General features: G+C 44.4%; 1 pseudogene; it reads left to right on the top strand.

The window, feature by feature from the left end:
- The first annotated feature begins 12,136 nt into the window (after positions 1-12,136).
- Positions 12,137-13,000, top strand: LOC102419162 (annotated as a pseudogene).
- Positions 13,001-16,878: the final 3,878 nt, after the last annotated feature.

Raw genomic sequence — 16,878 nt, forward strand, 5'->3', positions numbered from 1 at the left:
GGTACTTCAGCATGCTCTGAGCGGGCATGAAAGCTCTGAGGCCCTTCCTACATACCTTGCCCTATACAGCTCTTCCATGTGGCTGTTCTTGAATTGTATCCTTTGTATAAACTAGCAAGAGTAAGTAAAGCACTTCCCTGCTGTTTTAGCAAATTATCAACTTGAGGAGAGGATCCTGAGAACCTCACATATATAACTGGTTGGTTCGAAGTGCAGGTGACAACTTGGGATGGGCAATTGGCTTTTGCAGCAGAGGATTAAGCCCCTGACCTGCAGAGTAGGCCTAACTCCAGGTAGTTAGTGTTAGAATTGAATTGTAGGACATTCAGCTGGTGTCACAGAGAATTGAGAATTGCCTGGAGTGGAAAACACACGTGTTTGCTGTCAGAGGTGCTGTAAGTAGAGAAAGAAACTTTTTCCTTTAGGTTTAATTACTGCATCCTATTCTACTGAAGCTTCCATGAAGCAAAGTCCTGGGAGCCAGTACAGGCAGCTCAGCAAGTGTTTAGTCAGGGAAGCAATTGTCAGTTGGACCTGAAGCCAACTTTTGGTTCTATCCTTAGAATCATGAAGGTCTAGAAGTAGAGGATTTGGCTTAATCTTTTTTTAAATTAAATCTTTATTGTTCAGATTATTACAGTTGTTCCTCTTTTTTCCCTTCATAGCTCCCCTCCACCCGGTTCCCACCCCACCCTCTGCCCTTACCCCGCACCCCCGCACTGTCCTCATCCATAGGTGTACGATTTTTGTCCAGTCTCTTCCTGCATCCCCCACACCCCTTTCCCCCCAAAGAATAGTCAGTCCACTCCCTTTCTATGTCCCTGATTCTATTTTTTCTTTAAATATATTTTATTGATTTTTTACAGAGAGGAAGGGAGAGAGATAGAGAGTTAGAAACATCGATGAGAGAGAAACATCGAACAGCTGCCTCCTGCACATCTCCCACCGGGGATATGCCCGAAACCAAGGTACATATCCTTGACTGGAATCGAACCCGGGACCCTTCAGTCCGCAGGCCGATGCTCTATCCACTGAGCAAAACCGGTTTCGGCCCTGATTGTATTATATTCACCAGTTTATTCTGTTCATCAGATTATCTATTCACTTGATTTTTAGATTCACTTGTTGATAGATGTGTAGTTGTTGTTCATAATTTGTATCTTTACCTTTTTCTTCTTCTTCCTCTTCTTAAAGGATACCTTTCAGCATTTCATATAATACTGGTTGGGTGGTGATGAACTCCTTTAGCTTTTTCTTATCTGTGAAGCTCTTTATCTGACCTTCAATTCTGAATGATAGCTTTGCTGGGTAAAGTAATCTTGGTTGTAGGTTCTTGCTATTCATCACTTTGAATATTTCTTGCCACTCCCTTCTGGCCTGCATAGTTTCTGTTGAGAAATCATCTTACAGGAGTATGGGTACTCCCTTGTAGGTAACTGACTTTTTTCTCTTGCTGCTTTTAAGATTGTCTCTGTCTTTTGCTCTTGGAATTTTTGTTTTCAGGACAATGCTCAACCAATTGAGCCACTGGGCCAGGCAGTCTTGGCATTTTAATTATGATGTGTCTTGGTGTGGTCCTCTTTGGATTCCTTTTGTTTGGGGCTCTATGCGCTTCCTGGAATTGTAAGTCTATTTCTTTCACCAGGTAGGGGACGTTTTCTGTCATTATTTCTTCAAATGGGTTTTCAATATCTTGTTCTCTCTCTTCTTCTGGCACCCCCATAATTTGGATGTTGGTGCGCTTGAAGTTGTCCCAGAGGCTCCTTACACTGTCTTTGTATTTTTGGATTCTTTTTTCATTTTGCTTTTCCGGTTGGGTGTTTTTTGCTTCTTTGTATTTCAAATCTTTGACTTGATTCTTGTGATCCTCTAGCCTGCTGTTGGAACTCTGTATAATATTATTTATTTCAGTCAGTGTATGCTTAATTTCTATTTGGTCCTTTTTCATATACTCGAGGGTCTCACTAGATTTCTTGAGGGTCTCTCTAAATTTATGGGCAGTCTCATAGACTTATTGAGTGTCTTACTAAATTTATTGGCAGTTTCTAGAAAATTCTTGAAAAACCTTAAAAGTGTGGTTTTGAACTCTATATCCAGTAGTTTGTTTTCCTCCATTTCTGTCATTTGTGACCTGTTTCTTTGTCTCCACATTTTGGCTCCTTCCCTGTGTTGATAGAGTGGCTTTCTGTGCTAGGTGTCCTATAGGGCCCAGCAGCTCAGCCACCCCAATTACCTGAGGTGGACACTCTTGGTGCACCTCTTTGTGGGCTTTGTGTACAGTCTTGTTGTAGTTATGCCTTGATTGTTGTAGGTATCACTGGGAGGAATTGACCTCCAGGACTATGGCTGTGAGAATCAGCTGTGTCTACAGTGGGAGAACTTCTGTGTTGGAGACACCCTTCTGGGTCAAGATCTGCTTCAGTGGGGCTTTGGTGCTCACTGAGTCTGCCCCCTGAGTGTGTCCCTTATGGATCTGAGGAGTTGCAATCTGGATGGTCCCACTCTGACCACTGGGTACACTGGCTCTTGGATCTCTAAGGAGGTGCTAATTTATCCTCTGCCTGAGGCTACCCAGCAGGAGCTATGGAGAGATATGCAGATTCCTCTTCTTTGTTTGGGGTTTGGAGGTGCCCAGATGAGGCCCAGCTGTGAAGCAATGAAAGCTGCTGTGGGGCCTTGGGCCTTCTTTTGGAAGTTCTGGGTCTCTCTGACCTAGCTGCAGTTTGTAAGGTAATTTTCAGATTGCAAAGGGCCATGCCTTTCATATGCAAAAGCCTCTGTGCACAGCTTGGGTAGGGAGGGGTCTCAGGGAATCAACAGGGTGGAGCAAACAGCTATGGCTGCTCCTCAGTCCTACCCTAAGAGGCCCCGCTTCTCAATGTCCTGCGGTAATTGCTGCAAGCACCTCTGAGAGAAAGCCGCCCTCGAGTTCCGCCCAATGCCAGACAGTCCAGTTTCTCCCCATATGAGTCGGGGTCCCCAGAGACTCACCTGGAACTGGAGTTCAGAGCAGTCAGGAGCTTGAGACTCCCTCCCGATTAAAAAAGACAACTGTGTCCTCAGTTGCCAGCCCTTTCCGTGTGTGCCTCCGTACCTCTGCACTTTACTTCCACACCTCCTCTGAGTCTCAGTCTGCTTTTCTTTTTCCTTCTAGTTGTAGAATTTCCACTCATCCAGCCTTCCTGTGGTTCTGGATGACGTCCGTTTTGTCTTTTAGTTGTATTTTTGAAGTGGTTGTGTGAGGCAGCAATTTCAGGTGTTTACCTATGCCATCATCTTGGTTTTCTCCTTGGCTTAATCTTGATACTTTTTAAACCCTCTGGTCAAGGTCTTGAAACCTTTATTGATAGAATTTTCTGGAAAGGACTAGACAGAGAGAGAGCTGCCTCTGGTATCATATGGAATTGTGATCATATTACACTCAGTTAAAATGAATTTTGTATAATTAGAATCAGGACTAGGACATTGAAGATAACAATAAATCAAACATACCCCAAACGGAAACAAGAAACCTTGTAAACAGTTGAATTTCGTAAAAGAAGTTACTGATCTATATGCAAATGAAGTTGAGATAGACCAAGGCTGTAGAGGGACATGGAGTTTGGATAGATGTCAGCATAACTCTTATGGTGATGTTTCCCTCTGGAAATGATGACTAGCTATTTGCATCATGGCTTGCATTCTTCATGTGACGTTCTCTTCCCTCTCCATTTCATTTCCTAGTATCATTAGTGAGGTGACCTGCCTGCTACTGAGATTATATGGTCTTTCAAAGTCCGAGGAGGACTGACTCATGTATCCCTTCTCTTCTCCCTCTCCTTCACCTCTAACCTAGTGCTATGTTCTATTTTGTTTTTCTAAACATTTCACTATCGGTTAGTAAAAAATATAAATTTGATTTCTTTTTTGTTTGTTTGTGTGTCCCTTGATGATTTCACTTTTACTTACAATTGTTTATTCTCTCCTTTGGGAGGAAAAGGCAAATTTTCTTTCCCCTAGAGTAGTGGTTCTCAACCTTGGCTGCACATTAGAATCACCTGTGAATCTTTTTAAAATCCTGATTTCTGGGCCTCATCCTCTGGAAATTCTGTTTCTTTGTTATGGGGTGGGGCCACAACATTAGTAACAAAGAAACAGAATTTCCAGAGGATGAGGCCTAGAAATCAGGATTTTAAAAAGATTCCAAGGTGATTCTATTTTTGCAGCCAAGGTTGAGAACCACTGACCTAGAGCATCCAGAAGGAATATAGCCCTGAGAATAATTTGTGTTTAGCCCCATAAGACCCAGTATTGGGCTTTACACTTTCAGAAATGTAATATCATAATCTGTTGTTTTAAACTACCAAGTCTGTAGTAAATTTTCCCAGCAGCAATAGGACTCTAACAGTGGGTTTCACATTGTACCTGTCAGGGTATATTGCACATAATAGGTGCTCTTTGGATGTGTATTAAGTGAATGGTCTGATTATTAATTATGATGAATGGATTTTATAAATAAACTAGTAGCCCGGTGCATGAAATTTGTGCACATTAAAAGGGAATTAATTGCCCTAATCAGTTTGGCTCAGTAGATAGAGCATTGGCCTGCAGACTCAAGGGTCCCAGGTTTGATTTCGGTCAGGGGCATTCCTTGGTTGCGGGCACATCCCCAATGGGGAGTGTGCAGGAGGCAGCTGATCGATGTTTCTCTCTCATCGATGTTTCTAACTCTCAATTCCTCTCCCTTCCTCTCTGTATAAAATCAATAAAATATATTTTTTTTAAGAAGGGAATTAATTAGCAGAGATATTTTAACCCTTTGAGTACCAACCAATATCGTAGGAACAATGCTAAAATTGCCAAGGCATTTTTGCTGATTTTACAGCAGTTTAGGAAAAAAATTATGAATCACAAGTAAATGAAGTTACATATGTAGTTAGAACTACAAACATTCGGCATCATAAGTAATCTGCACTTAGGTGCCATCTGTCAATAAAGAGTGAACTACTAGCATCTAATAGTGACACTGCAGGAGGAGCGCGATCGCACTCCCAGCACTTTTGACAAAAGACAGGAGGAGCGTGATTGCACTCCCTGGTACTTTAGGTGTTAATATTGCTATTTGCCCTTTCTCTATAATGGAAGTGTGAGAGATGAAAGGAAATTAGTGAAATGTATATGAAAATAATATAGAAATTTATTAATAAATAAACAGTAACAAAAGGATATAACAACAGAGGCATGGTATAAAATGACAAAAACATGATATGAAAACAACTAAAACATGATATAAAAACAACAGTGATGCAAACAATGACTGATAAAGTGATTAAACTTATTCTAATATCTCCCTGTACACCACATTAAGAGTAAAAAACAGCCCTAGCCGGTTTGGCTCAGTGGATAGAGCATCAGCCTGCAGACTCAAGGGTCCCAGGTTCGATTCCGGTCAAGGGCATGTATCTTGGTTGTGGGCACATCCCCAGTAGGGAGTGTACAAGAGGCAGCTGATCGATGTTTCTCTCTCATCGATGTTTCTGACTCTCTATCCCTCTCCCTTCCTCTCTGTAAAAAATCAATAAAATATATTGTTTTTTAAAAAAGAGTAAAAAACACCTTCAGAGTGCTTGACTAATTTCCCTTGTGATGAAGTACTTAGAACTTTAACTGTAACATCACATGCTCTTCAAACTCGAGAGAAAGCAACATATAACTGACCATGTGCAAAAACAGGTTCAGGTAGGAATATGCCTACTTTTCTAGAGTTTGTCCTTGTGATTTATTAATAGTCATCACAAATGCTGGCATCACGGGAAAGTGTCATTGAATCAATTTAAATGGGAGGTGAGTGTCAGATGGGGACAAATTAATTCTTGGAATCAGAACAGCCTCTCCCTCTGCAGATCCTGTTAATACTTCTGCTTTGATAATGTTAGGTCGTAATCTTTTAATAATAAATCTGGTACCATTACAAAGATCCCATTTACCATTGAGATTTCTCAATAGCATGATGATTGCACCCACTTTCAATTTTAATTTAAGACACAGCATTCCTGAAGCAGTAATACTATTAAGAAATTCGATGGGCAATTTTTTTTTTTCAGCATCATCTGTGGAATCAATGGAATCATCACTCAAATATGTGTGAAAATCTCCATCAAGTATATCCAAATTTGCATTTAATTTTTGAGCATGCTCTTTTTTTGGACAAAGAATTACACGTTTAGATATATTTTTAATATTATCTATAGCAGTGTTTCTCAACCTTGGCTGCACATTAGAGTCACCTGGGAATCTTTTTAAAATCCTGATTCCTGGGCCTCCATCCTCCAGAAATTGTTTCTTTGTTTTGGGGTGGGGCCACAACATTAGTAACAAAGAAACAGAATTAAAACTTTATTGTGGGGAGCCACTACAGTGTTTTGGACAGGTTCAAGCCTTGGACTGATGAGAGGGCACGTGCAAGTCCCAGCTTGGAGGGCAGGGCCTTCCCAGCACAATTATAGCCAACAGCTGTAGTTGTAAGCTTGAACCTATGGTCCGAACACGTGGCCCCATGTGCCTGAGTGATGTAGGGTTGGTAGAGTTCAGGTGCATGTAGTTGAGTAGGATTGAAACCCAGGAGAATGTAAACATCTTGGTCACGCCCTTACTTTGCCTCCTAGCATCTGCTATAAAATAAAGGCATGGCTGTGGGCGTGGTCGCTGTCTCTCAGAGAAGCAGCGTCCCACCGAGACCCGGCTTTCATTCTCTTGTCTGTCTTTTCTAAGCCTTTCAGCAGCACCCACTCAGGTTTACCCTTGGCTGTGCTGGCGAGGCACACTTTATAAAGATAATGCCTTCATGCTCCCACAGCGGGTTCTTGCTTCAAACCCTGCCCTTACAGGAAACAGCTCCAGGAAACAGCTGGGGGGGAGGGGTGCAGCAGTTGCCAAGACAATCCCTGCAGGACTGACTTCCTTCCACTTGGTCGTGGTGGTTCTGGTCATGATGAACACCACCCAGGGTTTTTATATAAGTACATAAGGATGTTTCTGTGAGGATTCCAGACCAATATGATGTGCTGTGACCAGGCAGTTTTCTTCCAGTTTCTTTCCCGCTAATCCTCAAACCTACTAACTTTCAGGCTAAAGGACTGGAGGGAAGTGGAAAGAGCACAGTCTTTGTAGTGATCAGACTGCACCAAAGTTGGGGATGAGGATGTGGATGAAGATGGCATGGTTAGGGGTTTTCCTTGGTCCATGAAATGCATTTATTTGTCAACAGAAGATTAAAATTCTTTATAAAGGAAATGTGTACTGTTGAACCTCAGAGGTAAAGCAGGGGAGAGTGGGTGGGAAGAGATCAACCAATGAACTTGAGTGGATATACACATAACCTGTGGACACAGACAATGGGGTGGTGAGGGCCTGGGGCAGGGGAGCAGGTTGGAAGAGGAACAAAGGAGGAACCATGTAATACTTTCAACAATAAAGATTTTTAAAAAATAAAGGAAATGTCTAAAGAAATAAGGCCGGCCTGGCTGATGTGGCTCAGTGGTTGAGCATTGACTCAAGAACCAGGAGGTCATGGTTACATTCCCAGTCAGGGCACATGCCCAGGTTATCAGCTCGATCTGCAGTTGGGAGTGTGCAGAGGCAGCCTATCAATGATACTCTTGGGTCAATGATGTTTCTATCTCTCCTTCTCCCTTCTCCTCTGTGAAGTCAATGAAAACATATTATAAAAATAAGGTTGAGGTAATAATTAGTTTTTGTTATCCAAAATGGATTTGGCTATATTTCAAGGTGAGGACTCAGTCACAGAAATATAGTGAATCAAGGTCAGGTAGAGGGAGGCTCTGGGGTTTAACTCTTCAAAGATGCCCTGAGTGTTTGTGTGCTATGGGTGCTCAATTGAAACACATTGGGCCCTGGCCGGTGTTGCTAAGTGGTTAGATGTCGTAAATGTTTCCCGCCACGTCCTGCGTGGTTCAGGGTTCAATATCTGGAAGAGGAGCCACACACAAATGAAATAGAAAAGACAAGAGATAATTTGGAAATATTGGGGGACCAGGCGGGTAAGTCCAACTCAAGAGGAAGGACTTCCACCCGTGCTCAGTCCGAACCGACCTTTTATAGTCTGAGGTAAACAATGCAGTGGTTACCATAGTTACAGTTCTTGTGAGTTTCACCTGTTTTGATCATGTTTACACTCCCTGCACTTCCCTCAGCCCATTAGCTTCCCAGGTAAGATCTGGGGAGTGTTATAAGGTCAAGCCTAATTATGCTTAGAGGACTGAGCCCTCTAAGCTGGGACTTGTTTGTGACTTTGCCAGCAGGTCAGTCCGAGGCTCAACCCTATATAAGTTTTCCACAGTTAGAGAATCAGCTTGTGCCCTGAAGAGTCATGGGTTCGATTTTCGGTGAAAGGTGTGTACTTGGGTTGCAGATTTGATCCCAGGCTCTGGTTGGGGGTGAGTGCAGAAGGCAACCAATTGATGTGTCTCTCTCACATTGTTGTCTCTCTCTCTCTTTCTCTTTCCTTAATTCCCCTCCCTCAATCCCTTCCATTCTCTCTGAAGAAATCAATGGGAAAAATAACTTAGGTGAGGATTAACAACAACAACAAAAACCAGTGGGCTGCCATAGGCCTACCATAGCAGAGTGAGTTGACTCAACCATCAAGTAGTGTGGATTGCTGGGCCAATTTCCAGAATGGAGGATGTGGCAGTAAACTTAGGGGTTGTGCAATAACTAGTCAATTCAGCAGTGATATCCTGCAGAATGTTTAGCAATTAGGTATATGAAGGAGAATGCTAGAGACCAGCAGGTGGCAGCCACCACAACAGGAAAAGCCTTTCTCAAGGAAAGGCCTTCTGAGTGATTAAGCATTATTTTTTCCAATAGAAACAACACACTTTCTAAAAGTATGTTTAAATTGTCAGATTGAATTAAGTTTAAACTCGATTGAGACTTTAATTTTTTTCTCCTGCTGACCATGAATGGCGGGTGGGGGGCGGGGGGGGGAGTATATTACATTCTAGACTAAATAAGGAGAGTAAAACTTTTCTCTATATCATCTGATTTTTACTGTGCCCTTCTGCAAGGTCATTTAGATTTCTTCTTGGGTGAACTTTTCAGAAGAGGGAAGAAAGGACCAGAGAAGTTGATATTAATTTACCTTTTCTCTCTTCCTCTCTCTTTTTCCCATCCCTATTTCCTTGTCTGTCTTTGAGTGTGGAAAGTTGAGAGGGAATTTAAACTTGTATCCATAGCTTATTTGTTCTTATGTGATTCTCCCTCTCTCCTTTCAGGAGAATGCTCTCATGACAGGAAGGTTTACAATAAATATCTCCATTCAGCAACCCTTTACTGAAGATTCAGTACATATGAGGCCCTATGATAAATACAGGGCATATGAAGAAGGAAAGGCTGGCCTTCACCTCCACACAGGGTGCAGGGGAAATAGGCATTTAAATAAATGGTTGTTATAAAATAACCATTTGAAAAAAAAGCAGAGACTTACTTTTCTACTGATTCTTCTGAAGCCTATGTCTGTGAAGCCATCCCTGACCCCCAATCAGTTATGTTCTCTTCATCTTTGGCTAACAGTCTACCTTGAATTTCCATGCCACTTACCATATTTTATTTTGTCATGTGTTCATTTTTCCTACCAGCCTGTGTACATCTCGGGAACAAGATCTGTGTCTAATTCACTTTGTAAAGCTCTGGGTCCTGGAAAAATTCTAGATGCACAGAAATGTTGAGTGTGAAACAGTGTCAATTTCAGCCTGCGCAAAGATATATGTTCAAAGATGTTAATTGCAATGTAATTTATAATAGTGAACATTTAGGAACCTGGTTGCCACCTGGTAGAGATCCGTTTAAGTACAAATAAATGTATATTATTCAGGCATTAAAATTATTAAAATAGACCAATATTGTTTATCTCAAAAGATGTCCTTAGGAAATTATGAACGGAAAGAAGATTATTGGACAGTCTGTATACTATACATTATTATATGTGCACTATTACACATATTTAAGTATGTGTCCATATGCCTGGAAGTATTGTCATTAAATTGTTCACAGAAGTTTATCTGAGGGGTGGGATTTTGTGTTTTTAATTTCCTTTTGTATGTTTTTCCACATTAAAAGTTTTTTCAATGAGTAAATATTATTAAAAGCCATGGGCACATCATGCAGTGTGCAGGTGATGTTTTACTGAGTTGTACACTTGAAACCTGTACCCCAATCCTATCTAATAATAGACAAACAGGGTAATTGACCATGCCTTTGCTATGCCTCCCATTGGCTAATCAGCGTGATATGCAAATTAACTGCCAACAAAGGTGGCGGCTAAATTTGCATACTGCAGGCAGATCCTGCTGCGCTGCCCAGCCTGGGGCTGGCCGCCTCAGCCCGAGATCCTGACCTGCCATGTGTGTGGCAGGGCGGTAGGGGCAGGAGGGGAGGGCAGCAGCGTGTTCCCCAGCCGTCCCAGCGTGGGATCCGGGCCTGTCATGTGTGGGGTGGGGTGGGTGGCAGGGCGATCTCGAGCTGCCCGCCACCCCCCCCCAACGACAGGGAGAGGCTGGCAGCCTCCTCCCCTCCACTGGGGTAGGAGCCCTGGGCACAGGCAGCTCCTCAGAAGTGACACCGGAGCTGCAAGCCCCAGGTGCACAGCCAGGAGACCCGAACCTGCCTACTCGAGCATCAGGCTTATGCTTATTGGAACTAGGCACCAATACATTAGAGAAATTATTTTAAAACAAACAACAAAGAAGAAAATATGTGTTGACCCCAGAACTATGTCCCCACAGGGAGTGGGTGACAGCCAAGAGGAGCGCAGGGCTGACACACTGCGGGTGGTGAGGACGAACAGGGAGCTGAGGGAAGCAGCAGGTGCAAAGGCCCCGGCTGTCTGACTCCATTTACCTGAAATTCGGGAGGCAGGAAGCGCATAGGCACAGGAAGCGACCAGTGCTTTCCAGGGGGGTTTGAGGGGCTGGGGCCTAAGGGAGAAATGATTTTAGAGGAAGCGCAGCAGCTTGCGGGTACAGGAGGCCTGGCTCCCTGGTCCAAAATCAGAAAAACAGCTCAGAAGAAAGCCTCGGAAGTACCCAAAGGAAAGAATGATCTGGGTATCTCCACAGAAGAGCGAAAGGGCATGGGACACAGCAAGACAGGAGGCTCTGAAAGCGAAAAGGAGCATCAGGAAGACAGGGAGCACAGGGGAGGGCGGAGACTCTGCTGTGAGGCAGGTCTGGCATGGGGATTGGGGGTGGGCCTAAGGAAGTGCAGGCCCAGGCCCAGGGCCAGGACCAGGACGACTCCTCAGGAAGAAACACGCTCCTCCACATTGGCTAGAGGCGGACAGAGACCAGGAGTGACCAGCAAGTACGGGATGAAAAGTGAAAGAGGACAGCAGGGCACCGGGCAGCAGCTGTGCATGCGCTTTGTGGAAAGGAGACAGAGCCGGTCCGGGGTCCCATCTCCCTGGGGCACTCCAGCGCCGTGAGCTTAGACTCGGACAACACAAGCAAGCACCCCAGTCTTTAACGCCTCACTGGGTGCTTGAGCTATTCTTTTAAAAAAATATTTTTAACACATTTCAATTTCAAGAAGTAAAAACAAAACCAAGAAAAAAAAAACTATGCTTTCGCAGCCTGAACAATCCACAGGGACCTCAGCGCGATCCCGAGCCTCCGCCTACCCCAGCAAGGGATCCGGGGGCCTGCCCTATGGGGAGGGGCAGGCGGCAGCACGATCTGAGCAGCCGCCCAACCCAGCTCTGGATCCAGCGTGCCATCTGCCACCAGGGGAGCGGGCCTAAGCCAGCAAGTGGTTATCTCTTGAGAGGTCCCAGACTGTGAGAGGGCACAGGTTGGGCTGAGGGATTCCTCCCCCCGCCCTCCCCCCACCACCACCCTGCCAGTGCACACACATTTTTGTGCACGGGGCTTCTAGTAAGTTCAATAAAAAATAAAACAACAACAACAACAAAGATTTGAAAAATTCCATCAAAATCTGATTGCACAGACGTTCCTGTAGATGGCCTACAGCAAGTATGTCAAACTCACTGCCGGTGGACCGCATGCCTCCTTTATTTGGCCTGTGTTAGCCTTTGAGTTTGACATGGTTGGCCCAGAGGTAGTTTAGGCAGTGCTCACTGATGGGCAAGTCTGCAGGTGGCAACAGCAAGGCCCATGTTGGAACCCTGTTTTGCAACCAGTGTGACATTGTCAGTGTTTGGACTCCTCAGGGCAGGATTCATCAAATTGAATACACAATGAAGCTGTCAATCAGGGTGTAGCCACAGTTGGTCTGAAATAAAAAAAAAAAAAAACCCATGCAGTGTTGGTCACACTGAAGAAAGCACACTCAAAACTTGCAGCTCACCAGAAAAAATTCTCCATGTTGATATATTGGTATCTCAATTGTGGAACTTCCTGCTGGTGCTAGACTGTTATGTAACTTTATGCTCCAGGAGTGTTTGGATTCCAGATTTGTATTTGACAGACCTCTTCCTGTGTCTCCTCTTGTATCTATAATTGGAAGCAAGACCCAGATACCAACACAAAGATATGGCCAAAGACCGTATGGTGTTGGGCTGTTTATTCCTGGTTATGATGATATGGGCCCTCATATTTTCAAACCTGTCTCTCTGCTAACTGTTTTTGACTGAAGAGCTATTTCCATTGGAGCTCATTCTCAATTAGCTCATACTCACAGGACAGACATGTCTGACTTTATGGAATGCAATTTGAATGAACTGGTTAAGCATAATCTGCATGCTTTAAGAGAGACACTTCCTACAGAACAGGACCTAACTATGAAGAATGTTTCCATTGGAATTGTTGGTAAAAACTTGGAGTTTATTATTTATAATGATGATGATAATGTGTCTCCATTCCTGGAAGGCCTTGAAGAAAGGCCACAGAGAAAGGTACAGCCTGCTCAACCTGCTGATGAACCTGCAGAAAAGTCTGATAAACCAATGAACCTCCATTCTATGTGTGTATTATCAAATGTGTAAGAACACTATAATATATATGATGATAATAATCTATACTTTGAACCAAAAGATGCAGTGGTGAAATGGTATGTTTTAGGAATCAGTCTAGATGTGAGTTCTTTCTAAGCACCTTCACTGAAACCATATAATGGGGTACATTTTTTTCCGAGAAGGTCTATATAATCATTATCTAGAAAATATATGTACTAATGTTTTTATATGAAGAACATAGTGTCTTTGTGGTTTTAAAGACAATGGTAAAATAAATTGTTTCATCTGCTGGAAAAAATATAGATGGCCTTTTCCTATCATGCATAGGACAGTCTCCCACAAAATTGTTCTCATAAGGTTCTTTACTGCCATCTGGTGGTTAGATAAGGGCCTACAAGTTCCATGTAACTCCAGAGGAAATTCAGATGATTGAAGTAGGGCCTCAGAAATAAGATGGAAGGCCATAAGATGGATAACTATAGTTCGGTTGGGAGGCAGGGGAAGAGCAAAGAAAATTTATGGTTGACAGGGTCTGTGATGATATTACGAAGATCAGTATTTGGTTGTGAGGCTACCAATCTGTATTTGTAAAACCTACATTAAGATTTCCAGTTTCATTGTGACTCCAGAGACCAGAAAAACTATGTGCTGAGGCAAGAAAGGCCATTTGCAAGGCCTAGCTTTTCTTATTTGACCCCACCCTTCTTATCCTCACCCTGAAGGCCTTGCAGAAACAAATTTATTTTTGTTCTGCTCATCAGTTTTACGTATCTTTTTTAACCCTCCAGGTTTTTTTTCTAATTATTGCTTACTACTGAGTGACCCATCTGACAGCCTTGTCTCATGATCCTATCCACTGCTCTCAACTGGGTGAGGACCACTGCTTACTTTCCTGCCTGCTGGTCACTTCTGGAAGGCCTACATTCTCTCACCTCTCAAAAAAATTCTTCTCTTTTCCAACAGGTGTAGGAATCTTATGCAGCCCTTCTTTCCTTTTTTCACCTTCTTTTTGAAAAATATGTTTTTATTGATTTTGGAGAGAGATGGAGAGAATGGGGGAGAGAGAGAGAGAGAGAGAGAGAGAGAGAGAGAGAGAGAGGAATATTTATTGGTTGCCTCCTGCACCCACTTTGACCTGGGATCAAAACTGAAACCTGGGTATATGTCCTGACCTAGAATCAAACAATTGACCTTTTGGCACATAGGGCAACGCTCAACCAACTGAGCCATGTGGGCCAAGGCAGGACACACTGTTTCTTTATTCTTACAATCCCATTGTTCAAATCCATTTAGATGATAGCAATCTTTATCAAGGCCATGTTCTATTAACCATCGTCACAACTACCTGTGGGTAGTGGACTCCTGGTTGCCCACCTGTTTCTCTTGTTAGGGTAATTGCAACCTCCTGGTTTCTAGTGGTTAAGTGCTTGCATATGATTTCTGTTACTTTTGAGCTCCATCATCTCCATAAGTGTTAATGACCAAGAGCCAGCAATGAACATTCCTAATGCCTCAGTGAATGTTGTTTCCTTTGTGTGTGGGTCTTCTGGCCTTATACCATTTAGCCATTCCAGCATGCCCATCACACTACCACCTTTTATTTTTTCTTTTATTCCAAAAACTCAGGTATTTATTTTTTATTCTGTGTGGGATTTTGATCTCGCTAAGCTTCTATGAGCCTCCCTACTTTTAGTGAGCTTCCTTAGTGAACTTTTCCAATCTGAGGTTCTAGACCAGGGGTCCTCAAACTACGGCCCATGGGCCACATGCACATACAAATATTGTATTTGTTCCTGTTTTGTTTTTTTACTTCAAAATAAGATATGTGCAGTGTGCATAGGAATTTGTTCATAGTTTTTTTTTAAAACTATACTCCGGCCCTCCAACGGTCTGAGGGACAGTGAACTGGCCCCCTGTTTAAAAAGTTTGAGGACCCCTGTTCTAGACAATGCATTTAATCTCATATCCTGAGAATGTGTCCCCAAGACAATGGATTCGTGCATATCCAGTCTTATGTTCCAGCTTTCTTTCCCCTCAGCTCCCGGACAAGGGATAAGGTAACTTTATGGGAGGGTCAGGCAGCCAGAGTCACTCATCCCTACCAGCTCTGCGTTGCAGAGGCTAAATTGCAGGAGAGTGTTGCAGAGAGGCTGGGACTCATTCTTCCTCCCATTCCTACTTCTTGGGGTGGAAATCCTACCACAGCAATGGCAGGATGGAAACACTGGGACCTCATTGTCCTTGCCTTGGCTCCCTTGTAGGGCAGAGGTTCCATGCTCAGAAAGGCAAGCCAAGAAGGCTAGAGGCTACTGCTATCCCCCAGTGCCTATAGCACTGGCTCAGTTATTTTCCAGGAAAAAAAGGAAGTTTATAATAATAGAGAGCCCTGAAGATCTACCCCAAAGGAACTGACTTTATCTGAAACAGTGTGGGGGAGTTCAAGCCTAAGGGTGCTATTGAAAATAATGGAGATTTTGATGGTAAGCATTAAGTCTCACAGGGGTGGGGAATCTTTTTCTGCCAATTGCCATTTGGATATTTATAACATCATTAGTGGGCCATACAAAACTATCAACTTAAAAATTAGCCTACTATATTTGATCAAACATTTCATTAACTCACCCCAAATGCCTTGGCAGGGCCATACCAAATGATTTCTCAGGCCTTAAACAGTTCATGGGTCTCTCAGGTCCAACGTTCCTCACCTGTGATTTAAGAGGAGACCAATCCTCCTATCTAATAAAAGAGAAACATGTAACTTGACCATAACCCGGACACCCTTCCCATTGGCTAATCAGCATATCCTTATGCAAATTAACTGCCAACCAAGATGGCGGCCGGCAGCCAGGCACTGAAGCAAACAGGAGGCTTGCTTGCTCCAGTGATGGAGGAAGCCAAGGTTCCCCGCCTGCCTTGCCGGCCTCTGAGCTTGCACTCTAAGAAACAATGTTGCAAGTATAGAAGCTAAACAAACTCCAGAAACCTGCTTTCAGCCAGCAGGGCTTTAGCCAGCAGGACCACAACAGTGTTTCAATTATAGAACCCAAAAAACCCAGATACCTGCTTTCAGCAGCCAAGGTTTCAGAGCTGGAGCCGAGCCTCAGAACTAAAGCCAGCTCTCAGCTCAGGTGACAGCCATAGAAGGTAAATAAATCCCAGAATAAAAGAAAAAAGAAAAAAAGGAGAGGTTGGGAGCTTCAGTTGCCCGCCAGCCTGAAAACGGCCCTCAGCCCCTCACCCAGACTGGCCAGGCACCTTAGTGGGGACCCCCACCCTGAAGGGGGTGTGACCAGCTGCAAACAGCCATCATCCCCTCATCCAGACTGGCCAGGCACCCCAGTGGGGGACCCCCACCCTGAAGCAACAAGATGGCAGCTAATTTGCATACTGAAGGTGGGCGGCAGTGGGCAAGGCTGTCCGCGGTCCCGGGACCCTGCCGGGCGGGGGCCAGTGCTTGAGGCTGTCCGCAGTCCGGGACCCGGATCTATGACCCTGCTGGGCAGGGGGCAGTGTGGGAGGCTGTCTGCTGTCCCAGGACCTGGATCTGTGACCCTGCCAGGCGGGGGATAGTGCTTGAGGCTGTCGCGGTCTGGGACCCGGAACTGTGACCCTGCTGTGCAGGGGGCAGTGCCTGAAGCTGTCCGCGGTCTGGGACCCAGATCCATTACCTGGTGGGCAGGGCGGCAGCGCTTGAGGCTGTTCGCTGTCTGGGACCCGGATCCATGACCTGACAGGCAGGGGGCAGCACTTGAGGCTGTCCGTGGTCCTGGGACCTGGATCCGTGACCTGGCGGGGGAGGAGGGGGGCAGCGCTTGACACTTTCTGTGGTCCCGGGACCCGGATTTGTGAACCTGCTGGGCGGGGGGCAGCACTTGAGGCTGTCCGCGGTCCCGGGACCTGGATCCGTG

This window comes from Myotis lucifugus, unplaced genomic scaffold, assembly GCF_000147115.1.
Source record: "Myotis lucifugus unplaced genomic scaffold, Myoluc2.0 scaffold_656, whole genome shotgun sequence".
Taxonomy (NCBI): domain Eukaryota; kingdom Metazoa; phylum Chordata; class Mammalia; order Chiroptera; family Vespertilionidae; genus Myotis; species Myotis lucifugus.